Below are 20288 nucleotides of genomic sequence, written 5' to 3' on the forward strand. Positions count from 1 at the left end.
GAGAGGTATCTCTGGGCCCACTCGGTAGGACATCATCATAATGTGCACAATGTGATCAAGGAGTTGATCACGGGATGATGTGTTATGAAACGAGTAAATAGACTTGCCGGTAACAAGATTGAACAAGGTATCGGGATACCGACGATCGAATCTCGGGCAAGTATCGTACCGCTAGACAAAGGGAATTGTATACGGGATTGATTGAATCCTCGACATCGTGGTTCATCCGATGAGATCATCATGGAACATGTGGGAGCCAACATGGGTATCCAGATCCCGCTGTTGGTTATTGACCGGAGAGTCATCTCGGTCATGTCTGCATGTCTCCCGAACCCGTAGGGTCTACACACTTAAGGTTCGGTGACGCTAGGGTTATAGAGATATTAGTATGCGGTAACCCGAAAGTTGTTCGGAGTCCCAGATGAGAGCCCGGACGTCACGAGGAGTTCCGGAATGGTCCGGAGGTAAAGAATTATATATAGGAAGTGCTATTTCGGCCATCGGGACAAGTTTCGGGGTCACCGGTATTGTACCGGGACCACCGGAAGGGTCCCGGGGGTCCACCGGGTGGGGCCACCTGCCCCGGAGGGCCACATGGGCTGTAGGGGGTGCGCCTTGGCCTACATGGGCCAAGGGCACCAGCCTCTAGAGGCCCATGCGCCAAAGGGACAAGAGGAGGGGAGAGTCCTAAAGGGGGAAGGCACCTCCGAGGTGCCTTGGGGAGGATGGACTCCTCCCCCCCTTGGCCGCACCCTTCCTTGGAGGAAGGGGCAAGGCTGCACCCTACCCCTCTCCCTTGGCCCTATATATAGTGGGGGGAAGGGAGGGCAACCATACCTAAGGCCTGGCACCTCCCTCTCCCTCCCGTGACACATCCCCCTCCTCCCGCAGCGCTTAGCGAAGCCCTGTTGGAATCCCGCTACTTCCACCACCACGCCGTTGTGCTGCTGGATCTCCATTAACCTCTCCTCCCCCCTTGCTGGATCAAGAAGGAGGAGACGTCGCTGCTCCGTACGTGTGTTGAACGCGGAGGTGCCGTCCGTTCGGCGCTAGGATAATCGGTGATTTGGATCACGACGAGTATGACTCCATCAACCCCGTTCTCTTGAACGCTTCCGCGCTCGATCTACAAGGGTATGTAGATCCACTCCTCCCTTGTTGCTAGATAACTCCATAGATTGATCTTGGTGACATGTAGGAAAATTTTGAATTATTGCTACGTTCCCCAACAGATACCATGCTAAATTTCAACATTTTCACAGTTCATTTTGTAGTGATTTTCAATTTCACGGTCTTTTAGCTCTCTAAAAAATTAGGTAAATGACTGAAAAACAACAAATGATGTCAGAACATGTTGGAAATTGATGATGTCGCTTTGAATGCTGCATAGGAACACAAGAAGTCCGGAGTTCAAATAAGTTATTAAAAATAAAGAAGAGGTACAATGCTGGTTAATTTGCTTCAAGAATTTCGGAATAGTGTAGACTGCACTGCACATAGCTCAGTGCAATCTATGCTATTCCGAAAGGCTTGAAGCTAATCAACGTGCAGGTGAGCATTGCGCCTCTTCATCATTGTCTCTGCACTCACGACTTATAAACTACTCATACTGCCTCTGTCTTGGCGAGGTGGGACTAAAAATCAGCTTACTAAGAAACTCTAGTACCAGTTCATGCCATGAACCGGTACTAAAGGTCTTTGTGGGGGCCCCAGCCTGACCACAGCCGCACTGGCCTCATTAGTACCGGTTCATGGCATGAATCGGTACTAAAGGTTGCCCATGAACCTGTACTAATGATGCCCGCCCGCCTAGCCGTTGGAACCGGCATTAAGGGTCACATTAGTGCCGGCTCATATTCAAACCGGCACTAATGTGCTTCACATTTGACCCTTTTTCTACTAGTGATATATAATCCTAAGACTCAAAACATTTTGTTGTAGACTCAACAATGTCAGCGATTCGATCAAGCAGGGGGATCCTAAGTCAGGGAAGGCTCTGATTACCAACTTGTAACACCCACAATGCGGCTATATCTCCCACGTGTCAGGGCACGACTTAGATGCATAGCCGCATGGTAGGCATGTTGCAAGAGGGGTAATCTTCACACATCCCATGTACTGAATAAGAAAGGGATAAAGAGTTGGTTACAATCGCCACTTCACACAAATATAAGTTGAACATACATGATCCAGAGTACAATCAAGGTCCGACAAAGGAACCAAAATAAAAGAAGACAACCCCAAATGCTATATCCCTGATCGTCCCAACTAGGTCCACTACTGATCAACCGGAAAGGCACAAGACAACGACTAAGATCTTCATCGAGCTCCCACTTGAGCTTGGTTGCGTCACCTACACTAGCATCATCGGCACCTGCAACTGTTTGGAAGTATCTGTGAGTCACGAGGACTCAGCAATCTCACACCCGCGAGATGAAGACTATTTAAGCTTATGGGTAGGAACGGGTAGTGAGGTGGAGCTGCAGCAAGCACTAAGCATATATGGTGGCTAACATACGCAAATAAGAGCGAGAAGAGAAGCAACGCAACAGTCATGAACTAGAAGTGATCAAGAAGTGATCCTGAATCTACTTACGTTCAAGCATAACACAAGAACCGTGTTCACTTCCCGGACTCCGCCGAGAATAGACCATCACGGCTACACATGCGGTTGATGCATTTTAGTTAAGTTAAGTGTCAAGTTCTCTACAACCGGATATTAACAAATTCCCATGTGCAACATAGCCGCGGACACGGCTCTCGAAAGTTTAAACCCTACAGGGGTGTCCCAACTTAGCCCATCACAAGCTCTCACCATCAACGAAGGATATTCCTTCTCCCGAGAAGACCCGATCAGACTCAGAATCTCGGTTACAAGACATTTTGACAATGGTAAAACAAGACCAGCAAGACCGCCTGATGTGCCGACATCTCGATAGGAGCTGCACATATCTCGTTCTCAGGGTAACACCGGATAAGCTAAGAGTACATGTACCAACATAACCCAAGTTGCTAGGGAACGGTCCCGCATGGTGCTCTGGTTCGGACCAACACTTAGAGAAGCACTGGCCCGGGGGGGCGGGGGGTTAAAATGAAGATGACCCTCGGGAGCGCGACTCCCAAGGGAAATGTATGTGGTGGTGAGGCAAATCTAAATCCAAGGTTGGGCCTTGCTGGAGGAGTTTTATTCAAAGCAAACTGTCAAGGGGTTCCCATAACACCCAACCACGTAAGGGACGAAAAATCAAGGAACATAACACCGGTATGACGGAAACTAGGGCGGCAAGAGTGGAACAAAACACCAGGCATAAGGCCGAGCCTTCCACCCTTTACCAAGTATATAGATGCATTAATTAAGTAAGATATATTGTGATATCCCAAACATATCCATGTTCCAACAAGGAACAAACTTCAATTTCACCTGCAACTAACAACACTATAAGAGGGGCTAAGCAAAAGCGATAACAGAGTCGAACAACGGTTTGCTAGGAAAGATGGGTTAGAGGCTTGACATGGCAATATGGGAGGCATGATATAGCAAGTGGTGGGTAGCGCGGCATAGCAATAGAGCGAACAACTAGCAAGCAAAGATAGAAGTGATTTCGAGGGTATGGTTATCTTGCCTGAGATCCCGCAAGTAAGAAGAACGAGTCCATGAAGAAGACAAATGGACGTAGTCGGATGAATCCTCACAACTCCGCAATGAAACGGAAGCTAACGAGAGAAGCAAACTGGAAAGAAGCAAGCAACATAGTAAACAACCATCACATAAACATGGCATGATGCACAACCAAGTATGATGCATGTCCGGTTTTAAATATGCATAGCATGGCAAAGTGCACACACAAAACGACAAGTTAAGTGGAGCTCAATATGCAACGAGTTGCATATTGACGAAACACCACATCAATTATTTAGTTCACTCCCGGTTAGGTACTCAAATATTAAATGTTAGTTAACATGGCAAGAGGTGAAGCATAAAAAAACTATACTATCTAAACAATTTAAATGGGGCTGAATATAACAAACAACAAATCCGGTAAATTCCCCTAAGCATTTAGCAATTTAATGCAAACAACAATTTTAAACATTCTTGATGTTGTTATCATGATGTGGGTGACATGTGCAAGTTTTATGCAATTTTTATTATAAGTTGACATGAGCATATTATGAAGCATTTGTCATCGTGGCGGAAACAAAAGGGGTGCCATGGCAATGACAACGGAAATGGTTCCACGGGAACATTCTGGTTCCGGTAACTCGATTGAGATGCCGGTGCAAAAGGAAGTGTGATGGGAGCGTGTCATGCAAGATGATGGGGTGATCCCAGTTGCCGGGTTCCCACGGGTGGATGGTATGGCAACGAGGAGGACCATGCAAGCGACAATTTCAGACACGGTGCAAACGCGGGGTTCATCTCATTCAACATACATGCATTCGGTCCATGGACGGTCGTCTCGATGGTTATACCTTTCGAAGCGTGCCTTATCGGAACGGATCAAGTTCATAGAGGGAAGTAGGCGTTCTCGCGACGGCGGTAGTGGAAGTACTCGTTCTCGCTTCGTAGATGTTCACACTCCATAGGTGTTCGGGGTCAAAACAAGGAACTTGACGTCCACAGGTCTTCGAGGGTCGATGGTACATGTTCTGTAGACGTTCGGGCGGCAGTAGTGTTACACGTTTTGAAGGGGAAGTAGAGGATCTCACGATCTCGGCGATGGTAGTGGTATATGTCATCGGTAGTCGAACATGGCGATCCGAAGAGCGTACTTGGCAACATGCACGTCGTTGGAAGTTGTACACAATCGTTGTCGGACTTGACGTGTTCAAGGTCTCCGGGTGTAGTTGTACTTGGCGTCTCATCGTGTAGTCGTTTGTCGTAGTCGGACTTGACAAAAATGCACACCGGCTGTAGTCGTACACGTTCGGAGAAGAACTTGTCGTTGAGGGACTTGGTGATTCCGGAGACGGCAGAAGACGAACTGGGCGGTCCTCGTTGACCTGGTACTTAGTGTTATTCCCTGTTCAGGGGTCAAGCTTGACGTCAACAGCAATAGCAAGTGGAGGTTCAAGACGCGAGGTGTGCACATGAGCCAAAAGTCATCGGCGCTAAACAGATGACCTTGGCAACCTTCGATGCAGGCAGCAGCAGGGGCTTGTCGGAGCAGGGGATCATGGGCACAGTGCTACGGTAGAGAAGACGGATCCGGTTGGAGGCAAGGTAGCGGCCGGTGCGAGGGTAGACGACGACACGGCAAGGAGCCATTCGGGGCGGAGGAAGGCAACGACAGGCGGCTGGAGATGGTGGCGGAGCTCTCTGCTCGTCCGTCAGGTCATCGGTGGTGCTGCAGCGAAGCGAGGTCGAGGAGGAGGCCAGGTCGGGGACAAAACTGGACACCGGCGTGGACCCTAGGGTGTCGCCGGACCTAGAGGTTGAGGCGACCGGTGGCGGAGCTTGGGGCGGCGTGCCATGGAGGTTCGGGCAAGGCTGTGGGAGGCGGGAGGTGGGGCACTTGAGGGCGCAGTGCGCCTAGACGACGCTGGGGACGAGGCGCAGGAGAGGAGAGGCGCTCGGGCCAGGCGCAGGTGCGACGGTTGCTGCGGGAGGCGCTCAGGATCGAGAGGGAGAGAGTGAGATGGGGATCGAGACGAGCGAGGGAGATGGCGGCAATGCTGGGGATCGAGAGGGAGTGGGGTTCGGTCGGGTTAGTGATTGCAGCGGGGCTGCTGGGCCTTAGAAGGCTGGCCTAGGTGGGGCGCGGGGATGATCGAGCCTAGAGAGGCCGCGGGGAAGGGGCCGGCTTGGCAGGTTGCAGCTGGGCTGGAAGGCCCAGCCGGTCTCTTCTCTCTCCTATTTCCTTCTCTTTACATAATCACAGAAATAAGAGAAGGGAAAAGAGACAAGTGAAGGTTAGAGGAAGAATTTGGGCATGTGGTTCATTTTCTTGGACTCACAAAAATATGTTTGGTCCGAGAAAATCAGAAAAGGCCAGATCGAACGATAAGAATTCAAACTCATTTGAATTTAATCCAAATGGGTTTGAACTAGGACGAGGTTTTCGGAGTATCCAAAAATGTTGAGAATTTTGGTAGAGCTCCAGAAAATGGTAAAAGAATTATTGACAAGGCTAGAGAGTCGAAACTTGAAGAAGAAAAGGCCAAGGGATTTAATATGCAAGTGGGTTCATGGGTGATTCCAAAACAATGGAATATTTTATAATATCTCCCTAAATATGGGGAGGGTATGTTTTAAAGAGAAACCACCATGTGAGTTCCCTCGATTTAAATGAATCGAAGATCCATACAATTTAATTGCTTCAGTTTTAAAAATTAAATGACATGATGACATGATGCAATGCAAATGATGCAATGATGAATGCAACAAACCAACAACTCACACGACGAAACTCGGAAAACATGGAAGGCGTCTGAAGCTCCGGTCTTGGGGCGTTACACTAGCCGTCCTATCCATTCCATTCTCGCAGCCGCCACCGCTCCTCATTTTCAGGTCCACCCCAACTAGCAGGCTCCACCTCTTCCTCCAGATCCAGCAAGTCAATCCTCCTCTGGACCGTCGGGTCTGTGATCCAATGGATCATGCGCGGCTCCTGCAACCCGCAGCTCCACCCATCGGACGCAACCTCCTCGATCCAATCTAGATCGGGAAGGAGTCCCTACCGCCGCGCGTCCTAGCCACCCTTTTCTTCGCTGGATCGCTGCCGCCGGCGCCTGCAGGAGCTCACCATCGATGATGAGCACCATCACGCCCTTCTCCCATCTTTCCCTTCTGTCTCGCTCTCCCTCCGGTCTCACATCTCTCCCTCTCTGTTTGCTCGAACAGGAGACAGTGGCGTCGCCTGGAGCGTCTCCACCGCTGACTCCCTCCGTCTATGGTTCCCCGGCCCCGCTCCCTTGCCAGAGACCCCAAGACGCTGCCTCACTGGAGATCCCAAGATGCTGCCTCACCAACAGGAGCAGCAGTAGACCATGGCGCCACCACCTCCTAGCACCGCTGCCCGCGACCTCGCCGAACCAGGCCACCTGCAGGCCAACCCCGCCGCCGCACCACCCGTGCAACTCCCGTCAGCCATCGCCATTCTTTCTCCGGTGCCTCGTCCCCGTCGAATTTCTTGAGATCGCCACCCCTGCGCCTCAAGTCTCTTCCGCAGGAGCCCTGCAGTCCCGGTGCCGCCGTCCCACATCAAGCCTTTGCGCCTCTCCGCCAATTCCCTCTGTTGTGTCGCCCGCCCTCTTGCTTCCTCTACTTCGTTCTACGGAAGGACGACGAGCCCCTGCCTCAAGCATGTGCGCGCGTTGACTGCCCCTGGCCTGCCTCGAATGCCAGCCATGTCCTCGCGTGGGCGGCATCCCGTGGCCCAGCTTGACCCGCCTCCTACCGGGCCAGGCCACAAATGTGAGTGGCCGCACTAAAACCCCTGTGCTCTGTCGGGCCAGTAGATTTAGCCCGTTTCAAGTTTTTTTCTACGAATTTGCCTATAAATCCAGTGAATGCCAGTTTTGCATAAAACCCCCATAGACATCATGCATATAATAACTCCACAAACGTGCATCGGTTTAAAATGTTGTAAACATGTAAAGTGCTTAGAATTTAATCTAGTTTCATAATATGCAACTTTCATCCATGTTAAAAATGTTTAAATTGGTGTTTACTTTAATTTGCATAATTAACATGTTAAAATGGTTTATTTCATAACTAAATAACCGTAGCTCCAAATTAAATGTTCTTTATATGTAAATGGGGTAGAAAAATGCATAGATTAACTTGCTGACATTACTTTGCATGTTTAACAACTCTAAAATATGATTTACGGCAGAAAAGTACCAAATTCAAAATATGCATGTGGGGATTACCGGAATTGTTGTTTGTTCTTTCCGGCCTCACTTAAACTTGCGTTAATTATGCTTCACCTCTTGCCATGTTTAACAACATCTAATATTGTTGGGTACATAATCGGGAGAGAACAAAATAAATGCATGTGGTGTTTCTCCAATATGCAACTCGTTGCATATTGAGCTCCACTTAATTTGTAGAATTGTTTGATTCTCTTTGACATGTGTTTGCCTCATTACACCGGACATGCATCATACTTGATTGTGCATCATGCCATGTTTATTTGATGGTTGTTTACCGTGTTGTTTGCTTCTTTCTGGTGTTTCTTCTTATTGATAGTTCCAGTAACGTTGCGATTGTGAGGATCAGTTCGTCTACTTCATGGATTCAATCATCTTCCTAGCGGGATTTCAGGAAAGATGACCCTCATCTTGGATCTCACTACTATCGTTGCTATGCTAGATGTCTTGATGCTATCGCTATGTCGCGCTACCTACCACTTGTTTATTGAGCCTCCCAAATTGCCATGATTATCCTCTAACCTTTTCGCCCTTCTGAGCAAACCGTTGTTTGGCTATGTTACCGCTTTGCTTAGCCTCTATTATAGCGTTGCTAGTTGCAGGTGCAGTTGCAGGTTGTTCCATGTTGGGACATGGATATCATGGGATATCACAATACCTCTTATTTAATTAATGCATATATATAGTTGCTAAAGGGTGGAAGGCTCGGCCTTATGCCAGGTGTTTGTTACTCTTGCCGCCCTAGTTTCCATCATACCGGTGTTATGTTCCTTGATTTTGTGTCCCTAACACGATTAGGGTTTATGGGCCCCTCTTAACAGTTCCCTTTCAATAAAATTCTTCCAGCAAGGCCCAACATTGATTTTAACATTTTCCATAATAATACTTGAACCTAATAATTAATTGGCATAGGGCATCATGAACCCGAGGATTTTCTACATAGCAGGGGGGCCAGTGCTGATGGTGTTGGTCCCAAATGGGCAGACTGCGGGGCCACCTCGGGGAAACTCGAGGTATTTGGTATACCTGTGGGCTGACCCATCTGGTGTACCCTGACAACGAGATCGCGCAACTCCTATCAGGCTATGTCAGTGCATTGGGAGGTCTTGTTGGACTTGTATTACCATTGTCAAAATGTCTTGTGCACCGGGATTCCGAGTCTGATCAGGTGTCCCATGATGGAGGATTGTCTCCGCAGATCATGAGCTTGTCATGGGCTAAGTTGGGACACCCCTGCATGGTTTTAAACTTTCGAGAGCCATGATCGCAGTTATGTGGCAGATGGGAATTTGTTGGTATCTGGTTGTAGAGAACTTGAAGTAAACTCAATTAAAATACACCAACAGCTTTGTGCAGCCGTGACTGTCTCTTTTCAAGTGAGTTCGAGAAGAGAACACGGTTGGGGTTATGTTTGAGCGTAAGTAGTGCAGGATCACTTATTGATCGTTTCTAGTTTGCGATCGTTTGCATAGCTTGTCATCTTACTCTTGTACTCGTGAGTTAGCCACCATACATTGCATATTCACTGCTACCACCTCACCACTTTACCCCTTCCATTCCCTTTAAGCTTTACTAGTCTTGATACCCATGGTAATGGGATTACTGAGTCCTCGTGGCTCATAGATTACTACACCAACAATTGCAAGTACAGATAATGCGATGATCATGACGTGAGAGCGACGTTTTCTTGTGTTGGAGTTCTTCTTCTGCTTCTTCTTTGTTCAGGGGATAGGTTCCTAGTCGACAGCCTAGGCTAGCTGGGTGGATGTCGTTTGAGCTTCTGTTTGTGTTTCATCCATAGTCGGATGTTGTTCTATGTATGATGTATTGATGTATTCTTGTGGCATTCTATGCCTTTTGTATGTATCCCAAATATTATGTAATGGCACGATGTGATGATATCCACCTTGCAAAAGTGTTTCAATATGCGGTTCTATCTTTGGTGGGACATTCGAGTTCCTTTAAGATAGAGTCGCTTATCGGATAGTAGGATTCTTTTTACTCCTCAGCCCCCTTTGTCGCTCTGGTGAGGTCTCTTGACATAGATGTTTTGACTTTCCTCTCCCCAATTTTCACTAAAAAAAATTAGGATCACACGGGTATCTTGGAGTCATTTCAATAATTTTGTGACGAAAACATTGTTCTCGGTGCCTTCTGTCATTTAGAGATTGTGGCACTATCCTGGGGAGTTGAGCTCCGAGGTGTTGTCGTCACAATTTTATCATTGCAGTTCCAGTATGCCTAAGTTTTCGCCGACATCGAAAATCTCTTATATGCAGTTAGTGGTGAGATAACCTCGACGCCACCCAGTACTGGAGTGGGAGTTCGGGAGTATTGCCACAGCTTGTATATCGGATGCTTTTCGAAGGTTGAGGTACATGATTTCTGGAGTTTTCTTGGTTATGTGTTGAAGGTTGAGATACAGTTGGAGCGTAGGGCTTGTTAGTTGTGTGATATATATTGTGCCTCCCTGTATCCCCAACACCAGATTGCTTAACCAGAAAGTTTTAGGAGTACTTAGATGGGAATTCAAGTATCACGTAGGATATCTTTCCAACAGACACATGATACGATATGGGATCTATCATATGTTTGTTCTGGCTTATTCCGCAAGTAAAATCCTTTGTTTTGTTTTGAGTTGTGGTATTCGAGTTGCTTCAATGTCAAGTGTTGATTCCATACCTTTCCTAAGCAGTGTTCTCATATTTCTTTGTGGATACTAATCCTTCTTGTTTATCGAGATTGTCATGTCAATTGTTTTCCAACGGTTCACTTCTTGTCAAGATGATCCTATCATTTTTCCCATTCACAAGATCACCTCTCAGTTTTCCAAAAGTTGTTCGTTTCATCAGTCCCCAAGTTGCCTTTGTTTTCCCGCCCTCCCACCCTTTTTCTTCAAGGACTCCTAGATATCAAATCAACTATCCATTTTATGGATGTGAAGTCTCTTCAGTCTTTTCTTTCAATGTTCTTAACCGGTGATTGTTAGGAAGATGCTCAGGAGCATCCAATTTACCAGTTTTCATTCCCTTTTCATCTCCGGTGGTCTTAATTCGATATTCTTTCTTAATCATATCCCTTTCTTTTGTTTCACATGTTTTATCATGTTGCAATATCTTAACCAAGTCACTCTTATTTATTCACCTCTCTCTATTCATATCCGGAGTGCTATAGATATCTCAGAAGATTCATGTTTCCATTCTTAATCCGTTCAAGCTATTTGGAGAGTATTATCTCATTCAAGTAATTTAATTCAAGCGCTGCAATCTCTCTTCAAATTCAGTCCAATGGTGTTTCTTTTGAGTGGGCCCTAACCGACATGTCTTTTCCTAGGATCTTACCTGACTCTTCTAGTTTATCCAAAGCGATTCCCAAATTCTTTTCTAAAGTGTGACATAACAATGAATTATCATCAGCCATATGCCTTAATCTAAGATCTTCCGAATTATTTTGATCCTTGGTTCATCCTTTCTATTCTTCATTGTTTCGGAGTGCCTCAACAATTCATGGTGGTGTTTCTCATCGTCATTCTCAACATTTTAAGACCGAAGAAGAGCTCCTTTTAAATCCTTATCTGTTCTTCCAAAGGTTCATGGTTCTAGCTTTATGCCATCCTCTCATAATTGTTTTCGATTGTGAGAATTATTTTCACCCATCCGAAGCAATTCAAGAGTCTATTCAGATTGATTCTCCGCATCCAATCATCTTAGAATTATTCATTCTCAGCTTTCAGCTCTCGTTCTCCAAATCTTACCAGTGCATTGCTCAAGTATTCCCTAGTCAGCTCGTGATGTCTTCATTCGTTTTCTTTTTCTTACCGGTGATTCATTTTTTTCTTCAAGGGTTTTCAAATGCTTACGGTAGTTCGTTCAAGATTTCTTTTCCTTCTTTATCATATCAATTCATTTGTTCTTCCCAAAAATCCTGCCGGTGGTTCATTGAAGATTTTCCGAAGTTCGCGCTATATCTCTCTTCAATCTTTTCAAGAAGAATAAGTAGTATGTAAAATCCGTTGGTTGCCGTCAATTTAAATTGATGAACGATGCGCATAACATAATTCTTATTCTTATTTCATCCAAGTGGTCCATCTTTCTTTCCGGAGTTGTTTGTCATATCAAATTCTCGGTTCGAGATGCTTCATCTTTTCTTTTTCGGGTTACGAGCTCTCTCAATTATTTCATCGCGAAGCTCCATCTAAATCATCACAAGGTTTTCATCTTGTTATTTTTCAACATTCACGTCTTTTCTACCATCTTTTCATTACGGGAGTTCTTCATGGAGGCCCTACATGGTGGTCCATCAAGGATTCCTTTCATTCTTCAATTGTTCTTCAAGATTTCACTCGAAGCTAAGATCCGCCAAGATATACTCTAAAAGAAACAGGGTGCTCAACACATGTTTTGTTTTGAGGAGTTCAAGCATTCTTCATCTTGCATTCACGTGCAATTCTTCCAACATTATCTTTTGAGGTGGTGTTATGTCATTCTTGATAATTTCCCTTTGTGTTTCATGATTCACAAGTTTTCAAGAGTGACATATTTAAATCCATCATTTTATCTTCGTTCAAGAGATCTTTTCAATCAATCAATCTTTTATTGGAGTTATATTGGGTTATATTTCACCTATAGCCTTCCATTCGGAATTTTGATATTTGTGGTGCTTATCAGTGATCCAAGTTTTTCTCCTGTCCTCTCAGCGAAAGAAGTTTTCATCTCTTCATTGATGTCAATCAATCATTGTTTTGTTAGTGGTCGGTGGTCACCTCATAATTTTGAGATGTTTTCTTCTTGTTCTTTTGATTCCATCTTACTTTTGTTCCAGAGGCATTGTGACGTTACTCTCTTCGACCCATCATCTCATTTTGTAAATATCATGTTCTTTCCCTTGCTTATCCATTTAGCAGGAGTGTTGTGTCCTCTGCCCAAGTTCTTTGCATCTTATCAAGTCATGCATCTCTTTTCAACTGGAGTGCTCTTCGAATTTGTTCTTCCTTGTTCCTTTTTTATCTCGTTTCAACCAAAGTGGTTTCAATTCCTTCTTGTCCATTGTGCTCGTCATTCAAAGCTTTGCATCCTCCAAGGTTCACATGGTGTTCCTTCTTTCTCTTTTCTACTAGAGTGCTCTCAATTTCGTTCAACTTTGTTGTGTTCTTCTTTCAAGTTTTCAAACTCTCAAGGTTCATTGGTTTCTCTCGTTTGTCAAACAAGCAACTTTGTTTTACCACTTCCTCTTCTGTTTCTCCCCGCGCCATCCTTAGATATTGGGTCGAGATCTCTTTTAAGTGGAGGAGAGTTGTGATGCCCGAAGACCGGCGCTCCAGATGCCTTCCATGGATTCCGAGTTTCGCCGTGTGTTTTATTTGTCGTTTGCATTCATCTTTGCATCATGTGCATTTCATCATGTCATCATTTGCATTGCACCAGCACTTCGTTGCCGTCATGTTTCGTAAAACTTGCATCTGTTTGTAGTTGCCGCTTATCTCTTTATCTCCATTGACCTTCTCTCAGACCCACCGGACCGCTCTCTTCTCTCGTGTTTTATGAGCCCAACAAAATCCCCCTTGTGCCCATCCGAAAGCTGTCCCGAACCTGACCCGAGCAATCATGACCGAAGGGTCTGGATCATCCCCAAACAGCCCTAAAATATCTTCGGTTATTTGTTGGACTCCTCTAACCTATTTATTCTCAACCGCCTAGTTTTGGTCGAAGGGTCCGTTTAGCCCCTAAGAAGAACCCCCTTGCTATATAATCAGTGTAAACCTACCTAACCCTAGAACCTAGTTGTCCCATTGTCGGTGTCAAAACCGGCGGATCTCAGGTAGGGGGTCCTGAACTGTGCGTCTAAGATCAATGTTAATAGGAGACAGGGGACACGATGTTTACCCAGGTTCGGGCCCTCTTGATGGAGGTACTACCCTACGTCCTGCTTAATTGATATTGATGAGTATGAAGATTACAAGAGTTGATCTACCACAAGATCATTGTAGCTAAACCCTAGAAGTCTAGCCTCTACGGACTAAACCCTCTGGTTTATATAGACACCGGAGGGGACTAGGGTTGTACAAAGTTGGTTAGAGAGAAAGGAATATTCATATCCGAATGCTAGGCTTGCCATCCACACCAAGGAGAGCCCCTTCAGACATGGGAGAGAGCCTTCTGTCTTGTAACTTCATAGCCCATTAGTACGACCGATGTCACACAGGCCGAACGCCCGAGGACCCCTTAATCCAAGACTCCCTCAGTAGCCCCCGAACCAGGCTTCAATGAGGATGTGTCCAGTGCGCTGATAGTCTTTGGCATTGCAAGGCGGGTTTTTCCTCCGAACACTTCAAAGCTTTTGATCCGAAGAGTCATACTCGGCTTTCCATTTAATGTCGTACCCATTGGCTTCTGCACCTCTACCGCTTCGGCTTCCACGTGTCAAGCGAACACGAAAGGTCAGAGCACTTTTTGCACATACCACCTTGGCCATGTAAGAAGGGTGTCTATTTAAAGGGAGTGGATCTCAGATCCCATCCCACATCGAGCGGAAAAATCTTTAGAGCTTGCTAGGAGAAACCATTCCAGCATGGCTAGCGCTCCCAGTTCTTCCTCCCGCCCCCACTGCTCAGAAAAGGGCGATTGCGAGAGATGTTCCGTATCCCACGATTAGCTGGCCAAGCATCAAACATAGGGGTTTCTTCCCACCACAGATCTAGTCCCTGTTCGAGCAAGGTTAACCTCTTTTACGGGCAAAGCCCTGGTGGAAAATTTCCCCAATCCAGCCAGGGGTGAGTGAGTGTGCTTTCGATCCTTCTTAATAAGATGCATTGGGTTTCCAATCCACCCCTTCCTCCGAGGTCTACTGGAGTACTACGGCCTCCAACTGCACAATCTCACGCCGGGTTCCATTGTGCACATCGTAGGCTACATCGCTCTTTGCGATCTATTCCTGGACTGCGAGGCCCATTTCGAACTATGGAGGAAACTGTTTTGCCTCGTCCCTCGGTCCCAATAGGGATCTATATTTGAGGTGGGCGGCACCAAAATGTGGCACATAGCCAGGACCGGATACTTATCCGGCATGCCGAAGAAGGCGTCCAAAGAGTGGCCCTCAGAGTGGTTTTATATTGAGGATGTCGCTCTCCCTCACCCAGTCCCAATGGGCCTTCCTGAATTTACCAGTGCTCCATTGAAGAAACGCCACAGCTGGAGCCCTCGGAGCCTCGAGGAGGAAGATAGTGCGTAAGTCCAACAGTTAACGGGCAAGATAACGACACTTGCCCCGTCCGTATTATGCATAATCGATGTAATGGCCATTTCCATAGTGCGAGGTGTTCAGCCGCTCCAATTCAGGGCGCTTCCCATGTGGCACTACAATGGGGAAGATGACGCCTCATGCTGTGGACGAAAGGGTCCGGATTCCCTGACCGCCGTGGCCGCAATGCTGGCCTATCTGTATAAAGTGGGGAAAGAGGAGTTCACTCGTCTTACGCTTCGGGAAGGATTTTCTATGTACAATCCTCCTAGCTGGGTTAGTTTTAATCCCATCACTCTACTCAATCCTTTCCCTGAGTTATGCTTAATTGGCATTATCCCTTACATTTGTAACAGGAATGGCAGAAGGTTATAGCAGGGATCTATAGGCCTGCTCCACAGCCGGAGAACCGCAACCGGGACCTTGACCCCAGATACGAAGAGGAGCCGGACATATTTGTAGAGCACGAGGAGGGAGTATTCTACTAGGCGAGATATGATGGCACAGTAGTGCCAATCATGGCCCACTATCCCGTCCTCCTTCCTGCCTCTCATGTAAGTAATCAGGAGACATCTCCTCCGAAAGAGATGCCTCACTGTACCTCACCCACTGCACTGCCTTGTGCTTCAAAGGGGAGGCGCTCGGCGCGCCATGCTACACCAGAGGCGCTTCGTAAGAATGATGCACCCGCTCCGAACAAGTCGTCGAAGAGGAAGGCCGACGATAACACGGCCGAACCTTCATCAAAGAGGTGTGGCTTTCTTTTTAAATATGCCTCCTGGTCGTCACATCAAACTGTGACATTATCCACTGTATTTTATCAGGAAGAGCGTCCGCTGGACTATGTCCGGGGATCTTGCTAGTCGCGCCTCCACTAGTCAGATTCCAGACCCTTCCCTAAGGATGGGGGCTGACACGGGAGTGACGACGGATTGTCCTTCCACATAGGATTCGGATGATATGTCTGTCACAAACTCTAAAGTGGAGAGCGCCATGAATCATCAGTGCCGCAGGGCCGCTCTCCGTGACGCTGGCTTTTCAAAAGAGGCATTTAATGCCATCAGCTCGGCCGATGCATACATTCGAGCTGCTCGGGATGGACTTGCCAGAGCCACGGACCAACATTTAAAAGATATGTGCGTAAGTGTAGATTTGATAATCATATACCAGTAGCCCCCGAGACTTGAAGCAGTTGATACAACTGACTTATGGATCATTGTATAATCAATTACTCATGGAGAAGAATAGCCTGCTGTCTCAAGAGCTGAAAAAATGTCAGACCCAACTAGCTGCGGCTACCTCCGAATTGGAAAAATCCAAGGGGGCACCGCCTGGTAATGTTTCCCCTCATCCGAAAAAAGTATAATCATATACCAGTAATATTAATATTGTTGTGTTTTTGCTGACAGGATCAGTAGATCAACTCAGGGAAAAACTAAAAATCGCCCAGGCTAGTGAACAGGAGGCCAAAAGGCAACATGTGGCAGGCGAACGTGTGCTGACACGGGTCAGGGATGAAAAGAACAAGCTGCAGGATTCCAATACCCTGCAGGGCGAAGAACTAAAAGATGTGCGAGCCCAGCTAGCTGACGCCGTCAAGGAGAATAGGAGGATACAAGGAGCCATATTCAGTATGTTTTTGACCTCACCTTTATGCATTTCAGTGAAGAAATGATCTGACAGATTTATGTCTGTAGGTATGCTGACTAGCCGTCCCGAAGAGGAAATGTCCGGCTCTCAAGGCAACCTTCTACAAGAGCTCTCCCAATTGCATGAGCGAGCTTGGCAAGCAATGCGGAGCTTTGCCAAATCTTTGTGGTCATCCGCCTCTCCTCCAGGAAGTATGGAATAGCTTGTGAAGCTATTCCAGGGAGCTCGACGGTGTTTCTGATTATGGAAGATATTGGCCTGCAGAGAAGGTGCGAGAGAGGCCCGGGCCATGGTAAAAACACGTTACACCAAGCTCGATCCGAATTATATGGCCCGGGTCGGACCTTAGGGGTCAGATGGAAAAGAAATACCAGTTAGCCTGGTGTATGATCAGGTAAAGATAGCCGCCAAGTATTACCAATAGGATTGTATGCTAGATAACCTATTAGATGGCATAGAGGAAGAAGTTTTTGAGTCCAAGTGACTATGTACTTCGATTGACAAATCTGTCCCAAGCCAGATTGTAAAACGATTGTCATGGCAGACCTTTTCGCTTCGACCTCTGGACCAGAACGCTCAGAGTGTTTCCGAATACCCGCTCAGTAATACAAACCGGGGCATGCGTGGAAACCAGGCGTAGGGGTCATAGTTGCTTGAACAGACAAGTTGTATCCGGCTAGTTATGTTATATTACATGTTGATTGTAAGAAACATCTTCTAGGGAGAATAGATCCGTTAAGGGTTCCTTTCCCTGGGCGTATATGCGTTAGTATGCATGTCCGAACTATGATTGAAAAATCGCACTATACATAACATCTAGGGGTTCATGGTGTGATGAAGGTAAAACGTCTTTAGTCCGCCGACCGAATATTCCATTAAAAACGCTAGCTTTCGGCTTCACCCAGTCTGAGGTACACGTCCGGATGACCCGACAGTAACAATCGCAGATGTGCTCCCTTCATGCCCTAGCCGAATAAACGGGAACGTAGGGCATAAGCACAGGAGCCAGGCAACCCAGCTTGGCCAAAACTTAACTCATAATGATGAATATAATGGCGAAGAAAAGTTACATATGCGGAAGAGGAGACATATCTGTTGAGCTTGATGCTCGGAAAATAATAATAATCTTCTGTAAAAGAAGCCCCTAGGTATTATGAGTGTACACATTTAAGGATGTGCACATCATAGGTGTGCAGTTTGGACACAGAAGCTAAAGAGCTAGAGAAAAATTAAAGAGGGTAAAAAATGAAAACAAAGGGAGAAGAAGAAGAACAAAGAGTACGGCTCTAGGCATAGAATCTTCGGAGTCTTGCGGCATTCCATGGTTTCGGTTCTAGCCGATTGCCAGATGCATCACGCAGGCGATACGCTCCTCCAGTGAGAACATCATCTATGATGAAGGGACCCTCCCACATGGGCTTCAATTTGTCCTTTTTCTTTTCTAGTAATCGTAGAACGAGTTCACCAACATTATGAGTCTTGGCCCGCACTTCTCTGCTTTGGTATTTGCGAGCCTATTGTTGATAGAATGCAGAATGGGCTTTTGCAATTTCACGCTCCTCCTCTAGGGCATCCAGACTGTCCTGCCGATCGAGCTCGGCCTCTCTCTCTTCGTACATGCACACTCGAGGTGAGTCATGAATGATGTCGCAGGGCAAAACTACCTCTGTGCCATACACCATGAAGAATGGTGTATGTCCGATAGTGCGATTGGGCATGGTCCGCAGCCCCCAGAGTACGGAGTCGAGCTCCTCAACCCAGTGCTTGTCTGCTTCTTTCAACGATCGCACTAGCCTAGGCTTAATGCCTCTCATAATAAGACCATTAGCTCGTTCAACTTGACCATTTGTTTGTGGATGATAAACCGAGGAGTAATCGAGTATAATGCCCAATTTAGCACACCAAGATTTCACTTCATTGGCTATGAAATTGGAACCATTATCGGTGATCACGCTGTGTGGGACACCATAACGGTGCACGACACTGGATATAAAGTCTATCACCGGTCCAACTTCGGTCGTTTTCACTAGTTTGGCCTCTATCCACTTGGTGAATTTATCTACCATGACTAGCAGATATTTTTTCTTATGGCTTCCTCCTTTAGGGGGTCCCACCATAGCAAGCCCCTAGACCGCAAAAGGCCAAGTAATGGGGATTGTCTGTAGCGCAGTAGGCGGCATATGGCTTTGATTAGCGAAGAGCTGGCATCTGACACAACGTTGGACCAAATCCTATGCATCTTCTCGGGTGTCGGCTAGAAGAATCCTGTATGGAAGGCCTTACTTACAAGGGCCCGAGCCGCAGCGTGGTGACCGCCGAGGCCAGCATGGATTTCAGCCAGGAGTTGACGTCCTTCTTCTTCGGAGATACATCTTTGAAGGACTCCAGTAGCACTTTTCTTGTAGAGCTCTCCGTCATGGACCTTGTAGGCTTTCTAGTGCCGAACAATGCTGCGAGCCTCATTCTGGTTCGCAGGGAGTTCTCGCCTATTAAGGTAGGCTAAGAACGGTTCGGTCCATGGGGTAATTACTGCCATTATTAGATGGGCCGATGGTGTCATTTCGCTGGCTGAGCCCCCGATGATATTGGTATTGTGTGCGGGATCTGGGGGTATAGTTGGATCCGGACTAGTGTTGCCGCTCTCATCCTGCCACACCACGGATGGCTTGAAGAGCCTTTCCAAAAAGATGTTAGGTGGGACGGGGTCGCGCTTGGCGCCCATGCGAGCGAGGACGTCCACCGCTTGATTACTTTCTCGAGCCACATGATGGAACTCGAGTCCCTCGAACCGAGCTGATATTTTGAGTACCGCATTATGATAGGCCGCCATCTTCGGATCCTTGGCATCGAAGTCTCCATTTTTTTGGGATATTGCGAGATTTGAGTTCCCGCGCACCTCCTGGCATTGTATGCCCATGGAGGTAGCCATCCGAAGATTGTGCAATAAGGCCTCATATTCGGTTGCATTGTTGGAGTCTGTGTATAATATTTGGAGTAATAATGGACTGTGTCTCCAGTCGGGGACGTTAAAACGGCGCCTGCTCCTAAACCAGCCAGCATTTTAGAGCCATTGAAGTACATGACCCAGTTGGAATATGTGACGTACTCTTTAAGGAGTTCGACCTCTGTCATTCGGCGACGAAGTCGGCTAATACTTGGGATTTAATGGCCCGGCGTGGCTTGTATGTTATGTCAAATGGTAGGAGCTCAATAGCCCACTTGGAAATCCGACCCGTAGCGTCACGATTATTTATTATATCATTTAGTGGTACTTCGGAAGCCACCATAATCGAACACTCTTGGAAGTAGTGTCGTAGCTTCCAGGATGCCATGAATACCACATATGCTATCTTTCGGTAATGAGGGTACCGGGATTTGCATGGTGTGAGGACAGTAGATACGTAGTATAACGGTTTCTGGAGTGGGAACTTGTGTCCGTCCTCCTCTCGCTCAACGACGAACACTGCGCTCACCACCTGGTGTGTTGCCGAGATGTATAATAACATTGGTCTGCCGATGTTTGGCGTGGC

The 20288-nt window shown here is 46.8% G+C and overlaps 1 long non-coding RNA gene across 1 annotated transcript; it reads left to right on the forward strand.

Moving 5' to 3' along the window:
* The first annotated feature begins 6318 nt into the window (after nucleotides 1-6318).
* LOC125515073 (uncharacterized) lies at nucleotides 6319-9782 on the forward strand. The gene is made up of 2 exons (XR_007286775.2): nucleotides 6319-7414; nucleotides 8192-9782. It is a non-coding gene; the product is annotated as an uncharacterized LOC125515073 (long non-coding RNA).
* The last annotated feature ends 10506 nt before the right edge of the window (nucleotides 9783-20288 follow it).

Source organism: Triticum urartu, chromosome 6A, assembly GCF_056163025.1.
Source record: "Triticum urartu cultivar PI428250 chromosome 6A, HENAU_Tu73, whole genome shotgun sequence".
In the NCBI taxonomy this organism is placed as follows: Eukaryota; Viridiplantae; Streptophyta; class Magnoliopsida; order Poales; family Poaceae; genus Triticum; species Triticum urartu.